The 12,736-nt window shown below is 35.4% G+C and overlaps 1 protein-coding gene across 2 annotated transcripts in view; it reads left to right on the top strand.

Annotated features, from left to right (window-relative positions):
* Positions 1-10,181: 10,181 nt before the first annotated feature.
* The window catches only part of LOC149786569 (mitochondrial glutamate carrier 1-like), a 36,492-nt gene continuing 33,937 nt past the window's right edge, over positions 10,182-12,736 (top strand). Inside the window, exon 1 of one of the 2 annotated variants that reach the window (XM_089977080.1) lies at positions 10,182-10,318. The gene's annotated coding sequence lies outside the window, so the exon portion shown is untranslated. Of the gene's footprint in view, positions 10,319-10,499; positions 10,783-12,736 lie in introns of those variants that run through there. The other variant, XM_089977081.1, reaches the window with a different exon arrangement.

Raw genomic sequence — 12,736 nt, 5'->3', positions numbered from 1 at the left:
GGGACTCTTGTTTAAGAAAAATTTAATTAGTCATCAATTTTTAGTTTTTAGCTCTGCTGGTGATAGACCAGAAGGTGTTATGGGATGGCCTGTTATTGGTCATCCATTGTCTGTCTGTCCATTAGCACATGTTTGTTATTGCTGCTCCTCCTAAACATCTTGGAGGATTGTTATCAGACTTTAAATGCACATTTGTCCCAAGGTCTAGTTGGTCCTAAATGTGGTTGTCACAGCATCCATCTTACAAGTATTGTTATTCCTATTCCTTCTCCTTATACTGTTTGGCTGGTTCTAAATGAAAATGGCGCCACTATAGCAGCTATCTTGAAAATCGTGTTCTCACTACTCCTGAACAGAAATTCAGTCAGCATGGAGTTTTCATTGGAATAATTCTTATATCTTGTTGGTCCTAAATGGAAGTGTTTCTGCCTGTACATCCAATATGGCTGCCACAGTGGCCATTTTGAACATCTTGTTAGAGTTATTCCACCGGGTCTTAAGTACATGGGAGTTTCAGTAAAAGAATTTGTATGATGTCGAGTTAGTCCTAATTGAAAATGTTATGGTTCTGATGGCCAGTATGGACACCATGGCAACTATCTTGAATTTTTTTATAGCTTCTTCTCAGTGGAAATTCATGGTAACATGGGAGTTTCACCAGAAATCTTATGATGTCTAGTTGGTCCTCATGAAAACAGTTCTGCTGGCACGCCCAATATGGCCACTACTATGGACAGCTTGAAAATGTTGTTATACCAACTCTTACTAAATGTATGGTCATATCAGCATGAGGTTTTTACTAAAAGTTTATGATGTCTGATTGATCTTAAGTGAAAATGGTGCAGATCTGATGTCCAATATGGAAAAATTGGCAGCTGTCCAATCTTGATATTGCTTCTCTTAAAAGAGAAAGACATCATCATGGCGTTTTCACCAAAAGACTTCTTATGATGTCTAGCTGGTCCTAAATGAAAATGTTCCTGTTAGGGCATTTAATATAGCTACCATAGCAGCAGTTTTGAAAACCGTGGAAACCGCCTTGAAAGTGAGGAATATATCACTAGGGACAAAGCTTATGTTACTCTTACCTTGTTGTGATGCTGCCTTTCTCGCATACGTCAGTAATTTAAAATTTCAGATCGATAATTGATGGATACACTGGTGTTTTGTTCTGACTGGGATTAGTACTGAAAAAGGGAGTGTTATAAAGGACTTAATGGCATGGGTCAAAAGAAGATGGGTGTTGCTTACCATACACATAGAAACGTCAGTCGAAATAAATTTATTAATAACTAGCGAGTGGCATGATAGTCTGAGAGAGCAAAACACTGAAAACCCCAGCACAAATAATGCCAAACACGTTTGGTTTCTGCCTGCCACCAGTAATGTCAGAAACAAGGGGAAGAACTACTTGTTGGTTTAACTATTGAGAAGCCCGTTAAAGCCGAACCACTGGCGCCAATGTAAATGCATGATAAAAGCCACATAAGAAATGGATTAAAGAATCTACAAAACTTTCCAAAGGATCTGATAATCCTATCACGCTCTTTAATGAGTTTGGAAGTCTAGAGAGTATGGACACCGGAATGCCCCCTCATGTCGCACCAGGAAAAGCTCACAGAAGTCCCGTACTTGCACCTGTTTCATAAATATGTCCGACTCCATAATGCAGTGGAGTTGCCGAGGTTTAAATGCAAATGCTAATAAAATTCTTCTTCTTCTTAAAGAATGCAACCCAAAAGTTGATTACCTTAGGAAGACCTTTAGTAAAGAAAACGAAAGAGCATCCTCGCTAGCCAAGGTTCCGATATGATGACCCTGTATATAACAAAACGCCTCACGTACAGATAAATCTCAGTGTTATTTTACAGCTATAGCCGTTCGTGTGTATGTAGACAGAACTCTTTCACTTTGCTCTTTGGATGCTCCCTCCAACCACTCCAATCAGTCAAAATGATATTTACCACCTTATTGAGCAATGAGCAACACCTTTTGTTTTACTTAGCGTATTTAACGGACACCGCTCACCATGGGGCTACAAAGATGTGAACGAGAGAGGGAAGAAGGTAGGAGACATGGTTTCAAAACACAATCTTTGCCTTTTTAATGATTAATCGTATACCTTCATGCATCTTGCCACAAGATGGTTCTATTCTTTAGATTTTGCCATCTGCAATCCGGGGCCCCGAGTGGCCGAGTGGTCTAAAGCGCTCTCCGTTACGGATCACTGCCATCTCACCTCTGTCTGCGTGGGTTCGAGTCCAAGGCTCGGCTAACGTTGGTACGTGGGGAAAGCCTGCCAGTAGCTTCTCGTGGGTCAGTGGTTCTTCCCTGGGTTTTCCAGGGTTCTTCCTCCACCAGTTATACTGGCCGCCATGTATAGCCTATCTTGTGCTGAAAAAATGGCGTTATACCCTAGAACAACAACAACAACCATCTGCAATCCAACTTTTTTTACTTGATTCTCTTGGCAAATTGGTGACGACCTATGTGGACGTGGCAGTTACCAATTTCCCAAATACAAAAGGATTAATAATCTCACTTAAGGACTGGGGCAGAGATGAAAATGAAACAAGGCAGATTCCAAAACATTTTAGACCTTCTTCGAAACAAAACTGACAGCTGAAAAGTAATGGATCTGTACCCCTATTTATAAACATACTCCAGGGTGTTGCTGGGGGATACAATATGAACAACTTCGAAGATTCATGAACGTATCAACAAAGCATGGTTTAATGATGCGTGCAAAGACAAGATGCTATCAGGGACCGGAAAATGTATCCTTAAACACTTCAGTGCCAGTCAAACAACTGAACTATCGCTCCTCAAATCAGTATGGAACCTGGTACGAAAAGTAATTTGCAAAAATAAAAGCAGATGTATGAAACATATAAAGAAATCTAATGAAATGGTCACAACCGTATCAAAAATCTCAAATTCAATGGCTGAAATATTCTCGAGAATCTCACCACAAAAGATTCATTTTGAAAAATTCCGTTGTGGCGAAAACCTGAAAAATCTAAATTTCACATCTGCTAATGATGAAGATTACAATAAACCTTTCACTCTCAGAAAGCTGCAAAACCCTTTTGATCGAATCCATGACAGTTTAACAGGACCAGTTGATATTCACTTCTGAAACACTTGACACAACTCTAAATAGACTGCTGAACGTTTTCAATACACTTTGGGAAAATGGCGACTTCTGCCATTCTTGACGAGCAGTAACAATGGTACAAGTACCAAACCCTGGAAATGTCCAAACCGGTCCTTTCTACTGTCGTCCCATATCATTAACAAGCTGAATCTACATAACTATTCTGGCTTCTCGACTCCAGTAAACTACAATAAGGTGTCCATTATAGATTCTGACGCGAGACAAGCACAATAATCTTGTCAGACTTGAAGCATTTATTAGATAAGTGTACATAAAGAAAGAACATAAAGTCTCCATCTATGTCAATATATTACTTATGCAGTCTAGATCTAAGATGTTGCCTACCTAACTTTAGCTCCAATTATTTATTAAAAAGGTAACTTCATAGTTAAGGTTGGCAGCATCCTTTCTGAAAGCTAGCCACGGGAGATGGATGTACTTTAGGGCAGCATGTTGTCAGTCACCCTATTGAATGTCAACATTAGCAACATAGTGAAATGTTTTAATCCACAGCTGTAAAACATTTGCTTGCCACTCATTACATGATGGCGACTTTTTGATTTGCTAAAGATCAAAGATTATAATATTTATATTTAAAGAAAAACACCTTATGTATAACTTAGAAGCTGCAAAAAGAGATAGTTAATAATAAATATGAAAAATAAAAGAATTATTGAATACACACCGAGTAGTTTTTTTATATGTAATTACTGTTGCAGCGAAGGATGGTGATTTAAAATGTATATTAGCATATAATTTTATTTGGGGTTGCTTTATTGGAATTATTACTGATGATAAGGTTATTAACCATGTATATATGAATAGGTTACGTAATAAACAGGAAAATGTAAAAGTCATTACTGCTGGGTAAGTATGTAAAAGTTACGGCTGCTAGGGAAAATTGTAAAAACTCAGCAGTGTTTTTTTCCAATTGATTTCTTGCAAGTAACAATTGGTCTAAACACATTTTGTAAAAGCAGCTTGTACTAAAACCAAAAAAAGTTTATAATTTTCGGTCGCTCTATTTCGTGCAGTGTAATCTTGGAATTCATGCTGGTACTTAAGAAATGTATTGTGAAGGTCGAATTCGGTGTAAGTCATGTGAATCAAAACGTGACGGTTATTTCATACATTTGAATATATTAATGAACTACCGAAAGAGTGTAAAATACCATTTTTATTTTTAAAAAATGATGAGAAGGAGGTAGTCATGAAAAATGTATCATAAAGAAACTTGTATGTTATGTGTGCATCTTACCGTTGTCAAGGTGATCAAAGTATATTCATATGAAAGAGCAAAAGGTCAACCTCTTTTCATATGATTAAATTTTTCTACATCTTTCACGGGTACCCAAGAGATTCATTGCTCGTGATGGTCTTTCCATTTAACAAAACGATTATTTCTTTTCATAATCACGTTTAAATGTTTTGTCAATTAGTCATTTGTTTTGTTATTGTCGCTCGGTCTCATAGAATATACCAGCACTTTTTTACCGTTTAAATCTTTTATTTAACAAAACAATTGGGTTAGTATACCCAACTTTTACTATTTTAAGCATTTTTCGGTCCATTTTGTAGTATATATTTTCTCATTTTATAATGTATTTTTATATCTTATAAAATTATATATTAAGTATTTTGTTCGTTTTTATTGTCATTCATCATCGTTATATAGATTCATATAAATTGTATAATGTATTTGCTCATTAAAATTGCTTCTTTGTTGTTTTTGATGAGAAAAAGTTGGGGGTTTTTTTCTTACCACAAACAGAATATACACTTCACATAATCCTTGTATTCTTTGTACAACTAATAACCTTTTATTTTTTATCAGTTTAGTTCTTGCACTTTATATAATATGATTTCATGAATTCTACAAGTATTTTATACTTATTTTCGTTTTGCTTAATTACATGTTCACTGAAATAACGTACTTGCTTAAAATCTGTGAAAATATCGATTGATTTTTAACTTTAATTGATACAAGACACAAAAATATAACCTCATATAGTACTAACCGCAAGTTGTTTTGGAACACAGTTGTAAAACATTTCCTTGCCACTCATATATGTCAAAATTGTCAATGCCTATGCTTTTGACATAATTATAAATACATATCCACTGTATTCCATTACCTTCGAAAATGTCCTCTAAATTAAGTATAATACTTCCATTGTCTTTTATTTTGTTTGGAATAACACCTTTACTAAAACATCCGCTAACACTTGTTAAATTTAACATAATTGTTACAGTTGAATATTACCAGTGTTCCTGGGGGGAATAAACGACCTGTCATTTTGAACCTGACAGTGATAATCCATTTCCAAAAGAAAGAACTCTCTTGTTTGAACGTATTTATTGTCATGTATGTTTAAAATCATTATGTTTTATGTTTGCAATCCTGAATTTTGATAATTGTGCTTTAGTTATAATAAACGTATCATATCCACATTTAATTTAATTCACTTGTAATAGTTTTGTCATTGGTTGACATTTGTTGCAATTAATGTTAGAAAACGGTCAATTAAAACACCAGAACAAGACTAATATGGAAATCAGCAAGATGATCTCTATATTATAAATTACCAACAAACTCCCATGTAACCTCTACACTGAAAATTACCACCAAAGTCCCATGTAACGTCTATATTGAAACTTACCACCAAAGTCCCATGTAACTTCTACATTGAAAATTACCACTAAAGTTCCATGTAACCTCTATATTGAAAATTACCACCAAACTCCCATGTAACATCTACATTGAAACTTGCCACCGACTCCCATGAAACTTCTCTATTCAAAATTACCACCAAAACCCCATGTAACCTATACATTGAAAATTACCACCAAAGAGCCATGTAACGTCTATATTGAAAATTACCACCAAAGTCCCATGTAACTTCTACATTGAAAATTACCACCAAAGTTCCATGTAACCTCTACATTGAATATTACCACCAAATTCCCATGTAACCTCTACATTGAATATTACCACCAAATTCCCATGTAACCTCCATATTGAAAATTACTACCAAATTCCCATTTAACATCAGTTTCTTTGGTATTCACATGTAGGGTTTTGATCATCTTTTCAAAATGAATTATATGTTCAAGAGTTTTAAACAAAATATTTTATTTGTGCCTGTGTCTAGGTTGTGTATTTATTGACTGCATCCTGGGACATCTTATAGATCATGAATAATTGATATTCGATTCCGTCCAATTGTAATACAATACACGCTCAGGATGTTGAACACAACAATTCATCTCAAATTTGCGTCATTGAATACCATACTGTTTCGTATGTGCTTATTGCTTCTGGGTGCAGCCTGAAATGCCATTAACACATGTCCTGGAATTTGGTTGATGTATTTGTGGTGATTCGCCAACCATTTGGACTTTAGTTCATTAGTGTTATAGTGTTGTCTATATACCCGCATCTGTTCAAACACATTTTTGGCATAGTTATCAACTAATTTCGTTTAAATATGTTTTGACAGTGACACTGGCAGCGACAATTCAAGCTGTGGCATCCAGAAGCCACCATGATTAATGGTAAATTTACCAGGAGCTGCTCCGGATGCTCTTCTAATATATTGATCAAGTAGACATGTCTAAATTTATGGCACGTTTCACGCCATGAAATACTGTATTTATGTCATGGCATAAACCAAATGTCGCGTAATGTGTGAGAGAACTACGTCGGTTCACGGTCGTCAACACCGACCACACTGATATGGGACCAAGGCGATCAAGTCCATGGCTGCATAAAAAGGAAGGATAGTAGTTCCCACTTAACTACTAAGGACCTATTACTTCCCTGTATAGGATGGCACCATGGATTGAGTGGGATAATATGGAAAGGGATGAATATCGATCCGTTCCCCTACCTAAATCTGGAAGTCTGTATTCCGACTCCCAGTCCCTAGCGGGGCTCAACTGTAGCCTGGCGAGAGAGTTCTCTCCCTGATCCACATCCGCGTACCGAGGAGCTCCAATTAGTGATGACCACTTACCAGTGCTCTGATCCGTGGGAAAATCCTTCTTCAAATCTTGTAGACTTTGGTCGTAGCCCTCGCTTTGGGTCGCTAGATCATGTCGCCACAAATGTCGTTGGGGACCAGAGGGAGCTGTTCCTCCTTTATGGGGGTGGGAGGGCGCGACTCGCTCTCTGCCCTGTTGAGTCGGAGAGTGTAATGCTCTTCCCTCTGGAAGGGACTGATTGTCTGCTTTGTGGGATTAGAGAGTATGATACTCCTCTCTCACTGGAGTGCGCGACTCACTCACCATCCGTTTATATCGTCCCTTGTAAGGGGTTCTGTGTATCTTATGATTCTCCATTCAGACGATCCGATACAAATTTGGGTCCTATGAATGCCCTTCTTCCCTGCAGTGATAAAAATTCGTCTGTGAGATCCGAGGGATTCAGAGATGGAGAAAACTCTGATGACGAAGAGGAAGACCCTTTATTTCCCACCCCCTTATATGTCCGTCTCTTTTCAGTGCCTCGTATGACCAGAGACAACTGAAATGACAATAGTCTGTCCTTATATAACTGGTACATGCCAGGCAGGGAGGATTTGTGTCCCATAGGAGCAAGTAGAGCTTTCTGGTTACTACATGTTTCTACAAAACTTTTTTTTTCAGACACTGCTGTACAAGAAGACTTATCAAGTATAATGAATGTAACTTACGAGAAATGCCTGTATGCAAATTAAAACCAATGCTTTACCTGTCTATTGAGTCTCTGTCAAATTTACCTGTCTAGTGAGTCTCTGTCAAATTTACCTGTCTAGTGAGTCTCTGTTAACTATGCAGTAAAAGAAAAGACGGAGGATGTTTCAATCAAAATAACATATATAAGAGCAAACGACAATAAATGCAATATGATAGAATGAAAAGGAATATTATTCTTTAAAAAATATATAGAAGATAAGTTTCTGCTGTTACGACTCTATGGTCTCAACAAGTAACAAGAGAAAGCGATAACAAACAAGTTTTACATGATTGAAAATATATTTATTTCAATAAAATACAAAGTAAAAGAATTAAAAATAACTTAACAGTATGGTGAAGGAAATCCTAAAGTCCTAAACAGTTGTCTCAAGTCCAGAGTGTCTAATAATCCGAATGAGTTCCAATGGTATTCCGGGTGATGGCCAGTAATATATTGATGTACAAACAGTACAGAAGACTATGTCTGATATAATCTCAAACTGTCTTTAAATGAATTCACAGTAATCCCATGACAGATATTAAATATCCAAAGAGTCTTTAAATGAATGTTAGAGCACGGTAATGCCAATAAATGAGTAAATTAACTAACTGAAGCAATCCTTTCAATGTAAGTCTCCCAAGACTGTTAATAATACTATGAATGCCTAATTCCACGTAATAATTCTATTATATATATATATATATATATATATATATATATATATATATATATATATATATATATATATATATATGTATTACCATTGGGCACTTCATAGCGTCTCACATTCATAACCCCCTTTCAGTACACAAGGTCTCGTGGGTTACACTAGCTAATCACAAATTTGGTCATCTATTAAAAATCGACCTTCAATCATATATCTTCATGTTTAATAAAACAAGAGTTATAACGTTGGAACTTTATGAATAAATCTACGCACTTGATACAAGACTCGTCTTGCAGTGTGAATTTACGATTGATACGAAATTTGGTATTTAAAATCTTATTAACTAAATAATCCATAAAAACTATAATAATTAATGATAATACATATAATACTGGTATACATAACACAGCGTACAACAGAAAGCAGAACTGATTAGGCTGGTTTGAGACCCTTTTCCGCGAGTTAAACTGAGCATAAATAAAAAGATTGTCAGTTTCGGGGATGTGATATACGATAGACCAAAATATACAGAATTCGATGTTAGCACGGTCGTAGCAGTCACAGAAGTAATTTGAGGTAATTTTGTTACTCGGTATAATTTTTGTCCTTTCAGGTTATTTGCTTTTCTCCCCCAAACATTAAGCTCGCGTCAGCCACCTGTGTAAAAAGATAAATATTGGACATGCCAGCGTGTTGCGTGCTCGACTTACAGAAACTTCCGGAAAGTTATCCTCTGGGACGGTGAGTTCGCATCATTCGGACGAGGGTAGTTTCCATCCCTGACTTTGGTCAGGTTGGATTTACAGTGATTTATTTTTTACCTTCTAAAACTATGGAACTACCGTCCCTACAGTCATGCTACCATGGGGGGATTAATGACTATAATGCATTCGTCTTGGCAAGGCAAGATTTGTAGAAATATTTTGAATGGCATAAAATAAATAACTAACGAATGTTTATACTGCACCCCTACCCATCTGAAAACCATGTTTATATGTAAGCTTGTATCGGAATATCCCCCACCCCCGTTCTGAAATTTTCTTACTATAGTCATAGGCCTGTGCGATAAGACAATAAAAAAAATTCATTAAGATTTCAAAAATTAGCATTTTTTATTACCCAAACGAGAACTGGTTGCTGACAACAAACTAATCATGGCACAAAGTCTAGCTCGTCTCCCTACCTAGTTTAGCCCAGACGTAATATGGTGTTATTTTTACCCTACCAAAAGTAAGGAGTAGTCACAGGGGTTCATTACAAAGAAAATTATGTGTATCCGTCCATGAATCAAGGAATGGGGGTTATAACCTGTAACAGTATTATTACAAGTTAGAACCCCCATCTCTTGATTCATGGACGGATGCTCCTAATTTTCTTTGTAACGAACCCGTGGGAGTAGTGGGGTCAGTGTTGCCTATTTTGATGTTCATTTGAATGATGGTTTTGGACGAAATTCGAGCTATATATCTTCTGAAAATCGGACAAACAGAAATTTAGTCACTTTGCTAAAACAAGAAAATATTCAGTGATACTAATAATAATTACTAGTCTACAATGTTATGGATAGTAATAAAAAAAATCATGACAGGCAGTACTAGTTCAAAAGTTCATAAAGGGAGATAACTACCAATTAACTTTGCCTTATTCAATGGTCTCGCTGTTAGGTCAATGCCCCCGTCAAAAGTGTTTCCATCAGCTGTTGAACGCTTTTAATCACGACCGATATTTGGACGACACTCTAACTTGTGTGGCAGGCGATCCAGCAGTGATTTTTAAGGTAGTTCTGTACTGTAAACATTCATTTTTGTGCGTTTGTTATTATTACTAATAATTTGAAGGTTTAGTTTGTTCATAAATTAAGCCCCTCCCCCCGTCTATAGTTCACAACATCACGAAGATATCCGCATCTCTTTCTCGTTGAATTTTCATGTTAGCATCTCAGAATGTAGATACAAATACCGAGTTCGTTTCGTGCACGTATGATTTGAACATAATTCTTGTTGACATACAGCGCAGCACAATTCATGCGGCACATGTTGATAAAGAGTAATCAGTTTTGTTGTGTATGTCAGCCGTCATGGGAAAGTGCTACAGCACTGAGCTTCATGCTACATGTAGACAGACCTCATTTGCTTTCTGTTTAATTAGCATTCTGTCAATGTCAGCAACAACAAAATGGAGCCAAAGATAAATCTGCCTTAAAATGAATGTAATCAGTATTTCAATATAAACAAATACACGGTAAGAAGTCTTGAATAATAATAATAATAATAATAATAATAATAATAATTATGTAAAGTTTTTTGATGATTTATTTTACTTGTTCCAGATGTTTTCTTAAAACACTATTTTAAATGATTGCTGAATAACTTGAGTTCAGTGTATTACTTGCAATGGTTAAACATTTTTTTTTCTATTTTCTGTAAAACATTAAAATCAAATAAAATATTTATTTTTTGCAGTAAAGCTCCATATGACATTCTCTCAGGCATACCAATTAATAATTAGATATTAGAAATATCTTTGTGTTATATTTTATATGCAAGTTTTACATATATAATCAATTTCATATAATATATTTTCTATAAAATATATATTATTTTAAATAAAATTATTTATTATATAATGTAATAATAATTTTGTGAAAATTTAATATAATTTGATGACATGTAACAATATGAAACAGTGTGTAATTGAAATATTGTTCATTTGAACATTTGAAACAAACCTCACTGGGTTACAAAAAAATCAAATCAAAAATTCTGCCTAAAAGCCAAGTTTTCTACCATAACATGTATACTGTTTCCAATTTAATGATGAAAGTAATAAATTTCATCCAGTATTTCAGGTCGACTGGTCAAGGACCAGTAAAGCACTTATTAAATGTCATATTGTGTGTTGCCCACCCATTATGAAAGTTTTCTGTTGCTACTCCAGGTATTGTTGGTTACAAACAAAAAGAGAGTTCTGTTTGTTACGTCCTTTATGATTTCCAAACATCTATTCTTGGCTAATAGAATATCACTCCCTTTGAATTCCTACAATTCCCAAAGGTACTGCAACAGTGTATGTATATATATATATATATATATATATATATATATATATATATATATATATTTTTTTCTTCATAAAAATAAGGGTACCGTCATATGCAGGTTAATAGAGTTCATTCTCTTTCTTTTCACTAGTGATTCTGGGGTCTAGAGGTCATGCTGGTGGGGGGGCAGGGTTGATTAAATATTTTATTGCCAAAAAGATCACAAGTAATTACAGTATACATGATAAATAGTTTTGAAACAAGTTTTTCAACTTAGAAATTGTAATAATAAGCATGCAGGGAAGAGTTCTGCAAAATGTTAAGACAGGTGAAGTACCTACATAATAAAATGAGAGATGAAGGAAAGATAAGAGCAGAGGAGGAGTATTTTGTCTGATCCGTAAAATTTGACCTGTATGTGAGCCATACATTGCATAAAATGAAGCAAACACAACACTCACAAATTGTGGGGTTTATTATCCATCCGGAAAACACAATTGCAAGATAAAAGAAAAAAAACAGACACGAAGACCTGAAATATTCAGATGTTACATTTCTTTTGAATTGTGATCGGCACCATAGGCCTATACAAAATGAGTAAGATTTTTGTCCCGAGCCAATAGGACGAGTGCCTCGGGCTTTTATTAGGTGCCAGAGAACTAGCCATTAAGAAAGATGGCTTAAACATTATCATTCAAGGAAACAAAGATCAACTATTGTTTCTTCAACACTCATCTCTTTGACTTTCCAAACTTCATTATTTACGAATTCAATTGTTCTGCTTTACCTTAGCAAATTAGGGAAGGACCATTTAATAGATTGGCTGGGATTTTCTTTCTAACTTGGCAATTTATTTCTTTTACCTCATATCACTTTTTAGAACTAATATAACAGGAATAACTTGTACTTCTTTTGCTACAAATCAGAGAAAGAATTATTTTTCAAGTTATTTGTGGGCTGGAAATTTTCAAACAGTATCCCAGACCCACCACCTCTGTTGACCCCACCCAGAAAATTGAAGTCAGTCAGTCTGTGATGGGCTATTTCTTTTACATAAGTTACTTAACACCATATCACCTTAGTTATTGGCAGTCATTTAAGTAATCTATGTAAAAAGGGTGGTTGTTTATCTCTGACTGACTTAACTTTTAATGA

This window comes from Sinohyriopsis cumingii, chromosome 12 (assembly GCF_028554795.1).
Source record: "Sinohyriopsis cumingii isolate HCF-2022 chromosome 12, ASM2855479v2, whole genome shotgun sequence".
NCBI classification, from domain to species: Eukaryota; Metazoa; Mollusca; class Bivalvia; order Unionida; family Unionidae; genus Sinohyriopsis; species Sinohyriopsis cumingii.
Note: the sequence above shows the minus strand (reverse complement) of the source record. Positions and strands in the feature narration are given on the sequence as shown.